We start from the raw sequence: 15,662 nt of genomic DNA, 5'->3' as shown, positions 1-15,662 counted from the left end.
AGACCCGTTGTGAATAGGGCCAGCTTTGGTGACAGAGAAGAAATTGGGGGAAACTGAGCCCTGAGGGAATCCATCCTAAGTTCTGATGGCAGAGAAGAAACTGGGGAAGCTTGAGAACTTGGTGGAGTGGCTGCCGCAGTTAGCAACCTCAGAGATCCAGTCTGGGAGGGCACTGAGCACTTCAGTTTGGTCATCAACTTGACTTTCTTCCCTTTGCTCTCTCCTTTTCTCTCCCTTCTTTGCCCACCTCTCCCTGTTTCTCCTTTCCTCCCTTCTGTAATTGTTTATCATTAGGCACTGTAATAGAGACTAAACACACCATGCTAGGTTCTGAACATGCCTTACACATTTGAGTCTCTCACATACATTAGCAGTCAAGAGGTCCTTGCTGCTCAGCTTCCGGCTAAGCTCCCTCCTAGTGGACCTGGGAAGGCAGTGGGTGATGGCCTCCGTGCTAGGGTTGCTGCCACTCTCACGAAAGACCCACCTGGAGCTGCAGCTATTTGGAGAGTGAACCAGTGGATAAAGATTATTTCTCTTTCTGTCTCTCAATCCCAAACCTGTTGGATATATCTTGACAACAGAATGCTGGACTGTCTGGACTGTCTGTCATTGTCTATACCTGCAAAGTCAGGACACACTTAAATAGCAGAATAATGGACTTACAACTGCTTATGAAGAACTATACTATTGTAATAATATGGGAAAAATCAGTGGGGGTATGGGGTGGGGATGGGATTCAGGGAGAGGGCAAGGGAAATCCCAGAGTCTATGGAATTGTATCATAAAATTAAAAATAAAATAGAAGAAAAACATAGAGAAAAGGCATTTTCTTACCAGATGAATTAAAAATAATAACAACAGGGCCCGGTGGTGTGGTCTAGTGGCTAAAGTCCTCGCTTTGAATGCACCGGGATCCCATATGGGCGCCGGTTCTAATCCTGGCAGCTCCACTTCCCATCCAGCTCCCTGCTTGTGGCCTGGGAAAGTAGTGGAGGACGGCCCAAAGCTTTGGGACACTGCACCCACATGGGAGACCCGGAAAGAAGTTCCTGGTACCTGGCTTCGGATCGGTGCAGCACCGGCTGTTGTGGTCACTTGGGGAGTGAATCATCGGATGGAAGATCTTCCTCTCTGTCTCTCCTCCTCTCTGTATATCTGACCTTGTAATAAAAATAAATAAATCTTTAAACAACAACAACAACAACAAAAGAAGGGGCTGGCACAATAGCTCAACTGGTTAATCCTCCATCTGCAAGTGCCAGTATCCCAAATGGGCACAGATTCATTTCCCAGCTGCTCCACTTCTAACCCAGCTTCTTTCTTATGGCTTTGGACAACAGTGGAAGATGGCCCAAGGTCTGGGACACTGCACCTGAATGGGAGACCCAGAAGAGGCTCCTGTCCCCTGACTGTGAATTGGCTCAGCTCCAGCCATTACACCCATTTGGTGGGTAAATAAGTGGATAGAAGATCTCTCTCTCACTCTGTTTCTCCTTCTCTCTACAAAATCTGTCTTTCCAATCAAAATAATATTTTTTAAAAAGCAAACCCCAAAACAAGTTCCCTGTATGTTCAATTCAGAAGGCTCAATTTTTTGAATTTGCTTTCTCCAAGATAAATAGTAATGCAATAGCATTCTGTTTAAAATATTAAAGTCATCTTAGTATTTGAAATAATCATTTGAATGATATAAAGCAAAACAGAATTTAAAACCACGTATTTACAATTTGAAAATTTCCTACTTCCTGTAATGTGTTCATTCCAGAAACTACTATTAAGTGCCTACTTTGTGCATTCTTCGTACTGGTTATTGAAGTTCAAATAAAACCAGACCCTGGAGAGAAGTGGGTTGTAGATTAGAGATGTGGTTTTAGAGTTGACTTTTAGAAGCTGGCAGCCTCATTCCCCTGGGGAGAGGGCTGTGTGGGAGTTATGTTCCAAGACTGCCTGCACACGTGATGGGTAACGCTGCCTGCTGTAGGGTCCTGTGGGATCCACCTCAACTCCCTTCAACCATGATCCAAACACCAACCTTTGGAAACTACACAACTCAGGACTAGAGGATACAGTGACCCCATGATGGGCCCCGCCTCAAGGGCAGAGAAGCCAGAGCACAACGGCTTGTGCTGCTGCCCCCAGTAGCCTCAGAGAAGGCACCACTCAAAGCCAGATGGACTCCAATGTCCCCATCGTGGATCTCAGAGCTGCAGAACCCATGAGAGAGGAGAAGTGGGAGGTGATTCATGAAGTCATGCTTACTGCTCTCAGGCTGGAAGCCAACATGCCCATGTGCAAGTCCACAGGTCAGCTGCAAACAAGGCAACAGTCACTGGCTTTGGGTTTCTGGGCCCCAGGCCTAGGGCTCCATGACTCAGGCCCTCTCACAGCCTGGGAGGCCTGTGCCCTTCCCAATGGGTTCTCTTCTCGCTTTTCCCACCTGCACTTGGTCTTTCTATTGTGATGGAAGGATTGAGAAACTACCTCTTAGTGTCCCCCATGGCATTGTCCCAGTTGCTGCACACAGCTTGACTGGGACTTTCAGTGTCCATCTCCCTACTGGTTGAGGAGGGAACTGGGGATATATATATATATATATATATATATATATATATATGTATATATATATATATACATATGGCATTGTTTGACATTGGCCTTTCCTTCTTGTGAGCCAGCCTGGTTGATGTTACCACTGCAACGAACCTCAGGCACTACCATACTTACTCATGTGTGACTTCCCCATACAATGATACAGGGGACTTTAAGAAATTCATGGAAAACCGAATTAAAATATAAGCTATTTTAGTGTGAAGAATTTCAAGATCTGTGACATTTTTCATAATATGCAATTCCAATGAACTTTTTGAAGATTCTTCTTACATTCACTTACTTTGGCCATTGCAGTCAAACACAGTAGCAGGTACTCAAAAAAAGTTCGACAAATAATGAAATATTATCTACTAGAATAGCTGATTTTTCCAAACAAAGGAACTAAACACAACATCCATTTCAGCTCCAGATAATTCCCTTGACTCCCGAGTTGACAACGTGTATAACTGGGCAGAGATTTATGGTTAGTCTTCTGTCGGACTCCAAAAACAAAGAATTGTGTGTTCTTCTCTGATACAGATCATCTTTCAAAGAACTGGAATTATTACACTAGGATTGTAATGTGACTTCTAAAAACAGATTTGAGGAAAAGTTGGAAAGTCTTTAGGAAAGGTTCAAACTGATTTCTCCTGGATGACAGCATTTGGAGCAGATCAGATGCAGCTTTGGAGTGTGTGGATTTGAATGCTGGCTCCATTTCTGTTCCAGCTTCCAGCAGACGCGCACGCTGGCAGGCAGCTCGCGAGAACTCAGTGACCCAGTTCCTGCCACCCGGGTTGACTGCCTCGCACAGCTTCAATTACTTCAGGCATTTGGGGGAGGAACCACAGGAAGCAAGATCTCTCCCTCTCTGTCTCTGCCTTTCAAATTCAATGAACACAACAGAGAGAGGAAGCAAGGGATCTTCCTTCTACTGGTTCACGCTCCAAATAATCACAATTGTCAGAGCTGTGCTCACTTGAAGTCAGGATCCAGTAGCTTTCTCTAGGTCTCCAAGGTGAGCACAGGTCCCCAAAGCCTTGGGCTACCCTCTGCTGCCTCCCTAGGCCATCAGCAGGGAACTGCATTGAAAGTGGAACAGCTGGGACTTGAACAGTCACTGCAGGTAGAGGATTAACCTGAAATGCCACCACATCCTTCCCAGATAGAAAATGTAAAATAAATTGCACGTAAACTGCATAAATTCATATTCTGGAAATGCATAGTGATATAGGACTGAAGACTACCATATCCAGATGCGGGGCTACAATATGACATGCATTCCTGCTTCCAAACAAAAGATGGACTCCCAAAGAAACTGTTGGAAATGTGTAGACCATGGGATGCTGGACCATCTGACATTGTCAATACCAGCAATGATGGGGTACACTTAAATAAGAGACTGATAGAATTATGACTCCTTATGAAGGACTATATTATTGTAGCAACATGGGGAAAATCTGTCAGAGGGTGGGAGTTTGAGGGGAAGCCCAGTCTAAACAAAATTGCACCATGAAATTCAAAAATTAAAAATAAAAATATAACATAAGTAAATAAATTTGTATTCTGAAGCTAATGTCAAAAGATATTCTATCTTTTCATTTATTTTGCTTTTCCATCTTGACATATTTTTAGTCATACTGAATCTGTGTATTACATGTCCTAGCACTCAGTGCTACAATATTCAGTGTCAGTTACGTGAACATTAATCATAAAAGGCTTTAGATCATTTTCATGCTTTTTATGTATTTATTTAAAATGTTATTTTCCAAGGCTGGCACAGTGGTTCAACAGGCTAATAATCCTTGCCTGCCAGAACCAATATCCCCTATGAGCACAGGTTCTAGTTCCAGCTACTCCATTTCCAATCCAGTTCCCTGTTCTGGAGTGGGGAAAGCATGGAAGATGGCTCAAACCGTTGGGCCCCTGAATGTGGCAGACCCAGAAGAAGCTCCAGGTTCCTGGCTTTGGATCAGCTCAGCTCCGCCCATTGCAGCCACTTGGGGAGTGAGCCACAGGAGGAATATCTCTCTCTCTCTCTCTCTCTGTAAATCTGCCTTTCAAAAAAAAACCAGAAAAATCATAAAAATAAAAATCATTATTTTCCACCAAAATGATCTGTTCTCTCTGTATTGGACAGTATTGGATCTGGAAATGAAAAATGGACAATAGGAAGACTGTATCAGATACGTCTATTATGTAAAGCAGCACATATGTCAAGACCAGACTAAATTTTACAGTAAAAATGTTCATAAATGACCTTGCGTAGCTGTTGCTGCAATAAATAACTCTACATTTTCAGCCCTTTTTCATTTTGGCGATATTGGATTCAGAGAGATTCCTTCCTGCTCTGGTAATCACCAGGACATGTTGTTCAGACTGTGGCAAGGTGAGGAAGAATTTATGGTTTAGAAGAATCGCCTTGGCTTCAATACCTGCACAGGAATGGGTCGGGCTGACAAAGCCCACAGGTGGAAATGATTAGGAAACTGATATAGAGAAATTCAACTACGTAGTCTTTGCTGCCCTGAAATTATGAAACAGTTGGTGCAGAGACAGTGAGAAAAGCAGATGTTTTCATCTCCTTGAACCACACGTGACAGTCCTCGTTTGCACAGGATGAAAGTCTCTATCTTGCATTTTATGTTTCTCAGTTTTGCAAAAAGAATGTCAGTAAAATATATCACTAACTAGCAAGCAGGTGTATTCAGATGGTTAGTGCCGGGGTGGTAGGCAATTCCCCAGCCACATCAAGGGTCAAGGGAAATCTTTGCTCCTCGCGGGCTTCTGCTGCCACTGCGGGAACACAACTGTAAGAGAGGGAAATAATGAGCAGTGAAGGCAGATGGAAATTCATGGTTGTGTTTTCTTCTGGTACTTGCCATTATCAGGCTCTTGGGTGGCATGCAGTGGAGACATTGCACTGCCAAAACCTTAGTCGAAGTTACTGCCTGTCTACAAAGTACAGAGAACCTTCAGAAAGTTCTTGGGAAGTGTGTGTCATGAATGAACAATGCAAGGGTTGTGCATTTTGGGGGGCTTTTTAAGATTTACTTTTATTTTTAATATTTAAGGCAGATATGCGGAGATAAGGAGATACACGAAGAAAGATCCTCCATCTGCTGATCCACTCCCCAAGTGGCCACAGCGGCTGAGACTGAGCCAATCCGAAGACAGAAGCCTGGAGCTTCTTCTGGGTCTCCCATGTGGGTGCAGGTCCCAAGACCTTGGGCCTTCCTCTATTGCTTTCCCAGGGAAGTGGAGCAGCCAGGATATGAACCGACGCCCATATGGGATCCCTGCAGATGCAAGGTGAGGATTCAGCTACTAGGCCATTATGCCAGGCCCACGTTTCAAAGTTTTGAGAATAAAAATAAGCATATTGGTTAATATTCTTCAAGTTTTTGAAGTGTTCTTGTAATTAGAGAATGCCTAGTAAGTGCCCTGTATTCAACACTTCTGATTATGTGTTCTTCCCAAAATCATGCTGGTTGTTAATGACTTCAAAAGTAGCATGAAGCTCAATAAGTTAGTCTTGCACCTGCAGCACTGGATCCCACTTGGGTGTCAGTTCTAGTCCCGGCTGCTCCACTTTCTCTCCAACTTCCTGCCTGTAGACTGGGAAAGCAGTGGAAGATAGCCCAAGTCCTTGGGCCCCAGCACCCACATGGGAGACCCAGAAGGGGCTCCTGACTCCTGGCATTGGATGGCTCAGCTCTTGTCGTTGCAGTCATTTGGGAAGTGAACCAGCAGATGGACGATCTCTCTGTCTCTCCTTCTCTCTCTGTAAAATCTGCCTTTCAAATAAAATAAATAAATAAATCTTTTTAAAAAAATCCAAACTGTTGCCACAACCCAGGGAAAACATCGAAAATGAGCACACAAGTGTTACTGTTATAATTACATGTAACTCTCAGGAAGATACATGTGTGATAGATTCCATGTTACTAGAGTCTTGGGAACTTGCCACTGGAAGCTTATTTACATCCAAACCAAAAGGCACAGCTAGCAGGACAGTTGCTCCAACATGACAGCTGATGGCTCAAATATGCACTCCTTCCCTTCTGCTTCCTCTGTAGTCTGGTTAGGACCCTTCCTTCTGTCCTTTCCTGGCAGTCATCTGCCTCTGTTTCCACTTCACACCACCGCAGGTGCCATGCATCTGGATTCAGTCTCTGCAATATATAGTTGGGCGGTCTTTGCTTCCTGATATCTTGTCTGGTCCATTATTCCCACTCTGAGCCAATGGTTACAGGAATAGTTGTGGATTAGCAGGAAATTAAAAAACATAGTAGACACTGAGTTGCTTGCAGGTGGTGTGTGGAGGGCGTGGCAGGCAAAAGCAGAGACCACCCACATGAGTCATTGGATACTCGGTGAGTGGAGTGGATATGAGGATGGCCAGTGTGAGTGGAGAGATTGAGGAGATGGGGCGACGGGGTATGTGGATGGGGAGATTAAGGACTACAGGGCCACTAAAAAATGAGACATGGGTTGGGTACTTCACTTCCTAGTCAAAGGCTAGCATTTTATACCAAAATAAAAGACTTAAATGAAAACTTGAAAAAGATGGATGGCATCTCACCCCTCAAATGCCTCCCAGTAGATTCTAGGAGCTGTCTCATTTGAAACAGATCAGCTAACATGAGAGATTGCCAGCAGAGAACTGGGGTCCACCAGAAAGCCCCCACCTACAGCTCACTGAACCTTTACTCTGGGAAGTACCTGCCACTTTCTTGCATACTACTGTCCTCTCTTGTAGTGTTTGGGGCTCTAAAGGGCAGCAAGTCCTATCCTTCAATCAACTGGCAGCACTTCAGCAGGGCCTGAAGAGCATTCCTGGTTTTCATTCTCTCACCCAATACAAAGTCGTGTGTGCTACCTATGATGGCTACATTCCTCTGTTAATCCATAGGACACAGGGAGAGAAGGTGCCCAGCAGAGAAAGCCTCCAGCTCTGAAGCACACGCTCTTGCTGTAGACGCTGCTTTGATACCCAGCAGGAGTTACTTTCAGTCTGTAAAAGTAGTTGTCTATCACTGATGTTTTTGATTGTATTATAAAGGGATTCTTCCAACTTCATTTCCCACAGTCCTAAACTGTAGGAAACAGCTCCTTTTCTCAAGAGCTGAATTTTTTTTTTCATTTTTAAAAAATGTACTCCATTTACTACAAAGGGAGGGGGGATCTTGTCTTTATAGGTCCATTCCCCAGATGTTCACATACTAAGCTGAGTCAGGATAAATCCAGGAGCCAAGAACTCAATCCAGCTCTCCCTCATGGGTGGCAGGGACTCGGCCACTCAGCCATGACCTATTTCCTCGAAGGGGCACTGGAGTTCAGTGCTGAACTGGGACAGTGAATCTTATCTGTGACACCCAATATCCCATCCTAGTTACAGGCTCCTTACCAGCCTTCTCTTGCTGAACTCCTGGCACATTCTCAAAACCCCCTTCCTATCCCCCTATTCTACATGTTCTTTGGTCTTAATGATACATTTTCCCACTGTTTTAGCATCACCTTCTGAAAGACGACTTTTAAAGGGGTTTGGAGGAAGAAAAGTCGTAAATTCTCTTCCCTGTGGTTTTTTATGTTAGTAATCATGTTAGAAATACAAGTCCTGCAAAGAGATGTGTGCTGCTTCTTATAAATCCCCCCTTCCAGGAAGAGTTTGCAGAAGCACTTTCATCTTTAAATCCAGTGTTAATTCCATGGTGCAGCTCAAAGCTAGAGAGTGACACGGAGATCCCATGGAAGCCAGTTGCCAACTGGTTCCACTCTGGATACATCAGAACCCATCAGCAACATCCCAGTCCAAAGCACTCTTCCCCGTGTCTGATTTTTTTTCACTCTTACTCCTCCTTTGGCTTCCAAGCAATTCACAATAGCTGTACAGCATAACACAGTATCTTAAGTGTATGCATGAAAGCAGATCTGTGCTTTGGGTTTGGCGTCTGTTGCTTGAGTGTGACAATAGACAGTCCTGCCTTGGGCTGCTCTAACAATGCTAGGAGGCCAGGCGCAGAGTCGGCATAGCTGTTGGCACTTGTTCTGATGTGAGGGAGATGTGGACTGGGGAGGAGAGCAAGGTTCCCACAAACCTTAAAGAGAAACATCTGTTGCATTTGTGTGCTGAGTTCAGCAGGGGAGAAGCCAACTGCTGACCTGGTCTCCTTACTGGTGTCTTTATGCTACATTGAAAATTGCACAGATGGTATCAGAGGACCTGTAAAATCACTATGGTTGAAGTTATCTTACTGATTTTCTTTTTTTTTCTGGATTTAATGAGAAATATTTGTGCTGACCCGGGCTGAATCCAAATGACTGCTGTGAATCCAATAAAAAGTGATTACATGGGACAAAGGGCATGGGGGCCTTTAAGGTATAATCCCACAGGCAGGGTCGATGGACCACAGGGTAAACGGCACTGAACACAGTCCTGACAAACGACTTCCACAGCAGCTGCATGCACTTCCACCCCAGCTCTGTGCACTTCCACCCCAGCTCTGTGCACTTCCACCCCAGCTCTGTGCACTTCCACTCCAGCTCTGTGCACTTCCACACACCTTGCCCACAGGAAGTACACAAAAGCTCCAGCTGATGCATACCTGCTATTACACATTTCAGTCGTCCAATCACAACCACTCCAGGCAGATTAGATAACTGTTGGTGGAACTTCAAGTACATGTAGCTGTTCCTCACGTTGCTTCCTGATTAGGGTGCTTTCAATAATCTGCCTAGGATGCAAATGAAGCTGTCTGCCAATTACAACTAGACTTCACGCAGCTGATTCAAAAGCATTCTCAATAGATTACCATGCAGATGATACAATGGGAGGCCTCTTCTGTCTCTGTTTTAGGACAGAATTTGAGAAACACAAATATATTTCAATCTCTTACACAGAGGTAAGTGTGTTCACTCTGTGCCCATGCTGAATTAAAAGCTCTAATATGTATAAAAACAAACATCAGAAGTATGAAATATAATTTAGCTTTCTATGTTGTTGGCTACAAGACGAAATCAAATTTTAAGCGTTCTTAATGGAAGATTCAAGCTGGCCAGAGAGAGAAGCCCAGAATTTGCCTTCTCCTCCTCCAGTAAGAATCCCAAAGCAGCTGTTTCTATGGACAACACAGTGCCCTGGTACCAGCCTGGTCACAAAGAAAGGACTCTCACCAGACAGCAAACTGCCAACTCCTTATTCTTAGACTCCCTAGCCTCTGAAACTAAGAAATGTCTGCTCTTTATAAATTACATAAATAAAACACTCTTAATGTCTTGCTTAGCAGCACTTCCTGTGGTGGGCAATGCTATGTCAAGGATTGTGCCCTGTTTGAGGCTTTTGATGACTCCACCACTCAGTCCCTGGACAGAGCTGATGCACAATGACCCAATGGCATGGGCTTCTGCACACCTGGCTGAGACTGGCTGGCACAGAATTCCAACAATATTTCACTATATTTTAATTATATGGTAATATGAAATTAGTCATCATCACGAGCAATTGAAAGTATCTTTATTGATTGTTGTAACTACTACATTGAAAATATTCACCAATATTATGAAAGTCTTACACACAAGAAAGGAATCTGGGTTCTGGTTGTCATTATTGCATTGGAATGTTGGGCCTACTACTTCTGGAACATCATTGGTTTTGCATTTATCCTTCTGCTTGTTTCTCAATTGATGTTTTAGAAAATATAAAAGTTACAGCCAACCAACGGGCATGCCCAACGGTGTTGCCGCTGTCTTTTCTGCTGTTTGGTCCATCCTTCATGGCCCTTTCTCTGCTAACAGCCCCTTGGGAGTCCTCAGGTGTGTGTCTTCTGTGTGTCCACAGTCCCCAGTCACAGCCTTGTGGAGGAGGACTTCCACAGCCTTGTGGAAATCAGGTCCCTCAAAGTCTCTGTCCCTGGCACTGGAAGCACAGAGGACCTGTGGAGTCAGAAGCCATCGGGAGCCTAAAGGGAGAAGAGAGAGAGAGAGAAAGGGAGAGAAAGAAGTGGGTCATGGTGCTGGGGCAGCTCTGAACCCCTGGGAACTCCCTGGGAACTTCCCAAGCCCTGCACCTCCCACTGTGGAGTGTGTCTTGTGTCCTTCCTTCTCTTTGGAGAAAATTTTGTCTGGATTACATACAACCAGACGGACCCTTAAAGAGAACTGTGCACACAAAACTGCACAAATTTGAGAAAAAGACCCAGAGGTTCTGTTTCATGCCTAGATTAGTTCCCAATTCCTCTATAACTTTTGGTCTCTAAAACAGTGAGTCAAGCTCATTGCTGAGGTTGGTCCCCAATTCTTGGCTAGTTCTACCTTTAAGGAATACTGGACATGAGAAAGACGCATTGTGATTGAATACCTTCTGGGGTTTCTTCCATGGATATTAGCACCGTGTGAGTGGAGCTATGGCTTTTATGCTCCTAACCTGTCTGCACAAATGTCTTCCAGTCTCTCATGACTGAAATAAACCCACAGTGGTCAGCTTTTCCCTTTTCAATATTGTTGGCATTTACTACAATAACAGCTACTGCTCCAGAGAGCAACTAAACCAAGGACATTGTGTTCTGTTTTTATGGCAGTTGCATATTTCCCAAACAAAAGACAAATCCTTGCTTCAAGGATGGAAGGGATGGTACAGCTAAAACATTTCATCTGGTAAGTGAAGTGCCCTGACAAAACACAGCTGAAGCTCTGAGCTCGCCAGGAACCCACAGTGCATTCATTTGATTGTGAATTGGGTAAACTTTTGCTCATTTGCAGCTCTTCTCAACACTTTGTTCTAGAAGAGAAATATGTTAGCATTATGTTGACCCAGTCATTTACTTTGAAGAACAGTGCACAGTTTCATGTAGGTGAATACCAGGGTGACCAACATGAGTTCAAGTTAAAGATGTACAAAAACAAAAAGTAGTACAAGGCCCGGTGCAGTGGCCTAGCACTAAATGCACCAGGATTCCATATGGGTGCTGGTTCTAATGCTGGTGGCCTGCTTGCCATCCAACTCCCTGCTTGTGCCCTGAGAAAGCAGTCAAGGACGGCCCAAAGCCTTAGGACCCTGCACCTGCATGGGAGACCTGGAGGAAGTTCCAGGCTCCTGGCTGCAGATTGGCACAGCACCAGCCATTGTGGTCATTTGGGGAGTGAATCATCGGATAAAAGATCTTTCTGTCTCTCCTCTTCTCTGTATATCTGACTTTGCAATAAAAATAAATCTTTAAAAAAAAGAGAAAGTAGTACATATATGTATGTATACCAAGTCTACATATGAAGTGAATGTGGCAAAATATTAAAAATTGCTAAATTTAAAATATTTTAAAACCTTTTAAAAAGGAGAAGGGAGGTAACAAGATGAGGATAGGACCTGGGCTGCCATTAGAGTCCTGCCCCAGTTACATGGTCCCAGGATTCACCTGGTGGTATGCTTTTTGCCATTTTCCTTGCTAATTTTCTGTAAAGTATTTCTTTAAGGTCTGATACAAATTTGCATTGTTTCTGTAAGCTGAAAGTATTATCAACACTTTGCAATTTTTTGTAGCAAAAAAGTGAGACTTGCTGCTTAGCCAAATAAGTGGAAGGGTCTCAAGTTGATCTAGAGATACTTGTGATCTGGCATGGAGGAGGGGAGACACCAAAGAATCTGCAGAGCAAAACTAAAAAACACACAGATGATGGGTTAATTCTTCCATTAAAAAGAAGCATTTTGGGCCTGGTGTGGTGGCCTAGTGGCTAAAGTCCTCGCCTTGCAAGCACTCGGATCCCAAATGGTCGCTGGTTTCAATCCCGGTGGCCCTGCTTCCCATCCAGGTCCCGGTCTGTGGCCTAGAAAAGCAGTTGAAGACACTCCAAAGCCTTGGGATCTTGCACCCTTGTGGGAGACCTGGTAGAAGCTTCTGGTTCCTGGCTTCAGATTGGCTCAGCTCTGGCGATTGTGGCCACTTGGGGATTGTATCATCAGACAGAAGTTCTTCCTCTCTGTCTCTCCTCTATGTGTATCTAAGTTTCCAATAAAAAAAAATAAGTCTTTTTTTAAAAATAAATATTTTTGTTTGACTTTACAGCTTTGAACATTATTGGAAACACATAATATCAAATAATAGAAAAGTTAGGATAGGAACTCAATAAACATTTGTTGCACAAATGTGAAAAGTGTTCCTTTAGTAACTAATAACGTTGGCAAATTTAAACCTTACCAATTTGTTCTCTGTAGATTAGGTGACTGAGAGCTGTATGTGGATATAAAAGTAGATGAATTGGCTGAGATTATGGATGGTCCTGAAAACACAGACCTCTGGTGGTGTTAATATATACGGTTGACTTTATGAACTTTCCAATGAGTTCCTTATCCCTGAAGTCCATCCAGAATCAAGCTAGGCATAAAACGGATGCTTAGTGTCCAATTAGGACATTGGATGTTATAAACAATGACTAAAGCTAATGCTCTGACAGTGATGTACAAGACAACTTGAAAGGGAGGCCTGTGAAGGTAAGCAGACCATGTAAGGATGTGGTACAATGATCCCAATGGGGGATAGCAAGAGAGTGTGTTCCCCAGTGAGCGATGTGGCTCCAAGAGGGGAAATAAAGAAAATGATGGTTGATGATCATGCTTCAGCAGGATGAGAAGGAAGTCTTTACATTTTGATCTATTTCAGAGGCAAACACATACACAGAGACAGACACGGAGAAATAGAGAAAGGCTTCATCAGTTCACTCCCCAAATGGCTTCATTAGTGGGGCTGAGCTGAGCTGAGGCCTGAAGCTGGAAATTCTGAAAATCCAGATCTCTCAGTGTGGGTGCCAGGGACACAAGTATTTGTGCTGTCACTTGCTGCCTCCCAAGGTCTGCCTTGCTGGGAAACTGGAATCAGACATTTGGACCTGGGATGCAGGCATTATAACCAGAAGGGAGCATGCCATGCTCACTCCCAAGGAGTTTAGTCTTTCAATAAGTCCAAGTTAGACTCCCATATCTAATCCCAACATCTCTATGACCTTGGAAAGATGTTTAATGTCTCTAAGGATCTGATGTCTAATGTCTCTGACTCTGTTGTAACAAGGCAGAGTTGGGAGAAATAAATGACATTTTGTGTGCAGAGTGTTGTAGTTGTGCCTTGAAGGAAAAGCCTTGAGGTTAATGAGCATCATCGTCCCCCTGCTCTGCCTACCCATCAAGGATTCTTCAGGAGGAAGGATATGCTCTATTTTCCAAAGTGATCATTGATTCACAAAATAGTCTAAGCCAGAAGGAACGTACCCATGAATTGTAATGTTTACTATGGTCACAGCCACCAGTCAGGAATCTTCTGGTGCAGCCACATCAGACCGCCTGGCTGACCTATGGCAGTCCCCACTGATGAGAATGAATCTAGGCTCATGGCATGGCATGATGTATTTGCACTCAGCAGGAAACTGGCACTGCCACATTGCTTTCTTTTTGTAAACCGCAAACGAAACCTTAAGTTCACCTCCTTGTATCTAGTGGAAAACAAAGCAAGTTCAATAATAAAATAGTTATTTGGGTTGATGTTGATGAACTTTATTATTGTCATCAAGGATCCTAGCGTTAGTGTAATATGTCACCTTGCCAGGTCTGGAAACTAACAAATGCTTCCTCAGGAGTCAGTATCAACACTACCTTGGCACTATGTTAAAAGTCGTCAATTTTCACTGACCAAGGCCCTACACATTTTCTTTATATTTTCACCAACACCATTCACAATCTCATACAAACACGTACACTGCACACACATGCTTGCACAGGCGCCCGGTGTGACTCATGTTAAAACAAAAAAAAGCAAGGCTCTGTCCTTTTGCGAATTGTTACCTCCTGGTTTTGATTTACTGAAAGGGTCATGACAGGGTTTTGATAAATGGCAGAAGGCAGCTCATGCAGAAATGCATGCTGCTGGCCAAGGAATGGCCTCAACCTGAGACCCCGTGATAAGAAACAGGAAATGAGAAAAGAAAATAAAAATCTCCCCAGTTGTAAAAAGTATTAATAGTCAATAGCCTTCTGGAGACTGTTTTTGCTTTAAACATCTGGGAATAGGCTCTTGGTGGCTTTGTAGCTGATCGAGGACTGTTTTCATGTGGTCCAGGACCAAGATCCACACAAATTTAGAACAAAGATAAATAAGCTATGCTGTCCTAATAACTGCAAAACTACATTTTTTCTGTCTCTACACACATACATGCACACACAACATATCTTCCTTAATAGATAATATTTAGATTGCCACAGAAAATTAATTACAGGTTGAATTTTCTTTCATTTACACATACAAAACACTAAAATACAAGTTTTATTTTCCTCTCTTTCTCTTCTCATTATGGAAAAACTAGAGGATGTGGAGAGAAAGAACCATAGAAATGTGGCTGCCCGAGAGCGGTTAGAAATAGAACCCCCCAATCCAGGTAGCAGAAATATGCTGGGAATCATTGCAGGCTACTTAACCTAAGGCAGCACCGAATCCCGGTGTCTCTCGATAGTTCCTGGATATGCGCATCGTCTTGCACTATTATTAACAGAGTTCCCAATCCCTCTCATGACTGTCCCACTCTATACCATCAATTATGAAGTTTTTATATCTGATTTCAATTTGAGAAAAATCCAGGATGTATATAAGCAGTAAAATTCTTCCCTACTCTGCATGCTTCTATATCACACTCCAGATGGGAAAAGCTTGGAGGAAGACTGGCTTCTCTGTGCCCTTCACCTTATCCGGGTGAGAAGAGGAGTGACTGGCATGAATTCTGAAGTGGAAGCAAGGATCTAATTATGCTCAACTCTGTCTTTTCTGGATTTTCCTTTTAGATCTGGCTGCCAACAGTGAGGGCACTTTGTGCATTGCTCACCACAGTGTGGAACCCTGGCTGTCCTGCTCTTTCAGGGCCTGGCTGGATAAATCTGACACCAGATGTGACATCACAGTCTTTGTCTCCTCAATCAGTAATTAATGTTGACATTTTGGTCTTCATTCATTTGTTTCCTTTGTTTTGTTTCTCATTTGGGTGAAAACACGGCACTTTCACATCTCAACAACATCTGGGTGCTTTTGGCCAGAAAACTG

Source organism: Ochotona princeps, chromosome 18 (assembly GCF_030435755.1).
Source record: "Ochotona princeps isolate mOchPri1 chromosome 18, mOchPri1.hap1, whole genome shotgun sequence".
Classification (NCBI taxonomy): domain Eukaryota; kingdom Metazoa; phylum Chordata; class Mammalia; order Lagomorpha; family Ochotonidae; genus Ochotona; species Ochotona princeps.
The sequence above is the reverse complement of the archived record's forward strand: the minus strand, read 5'-3'. Positions refer to the sequence as shown.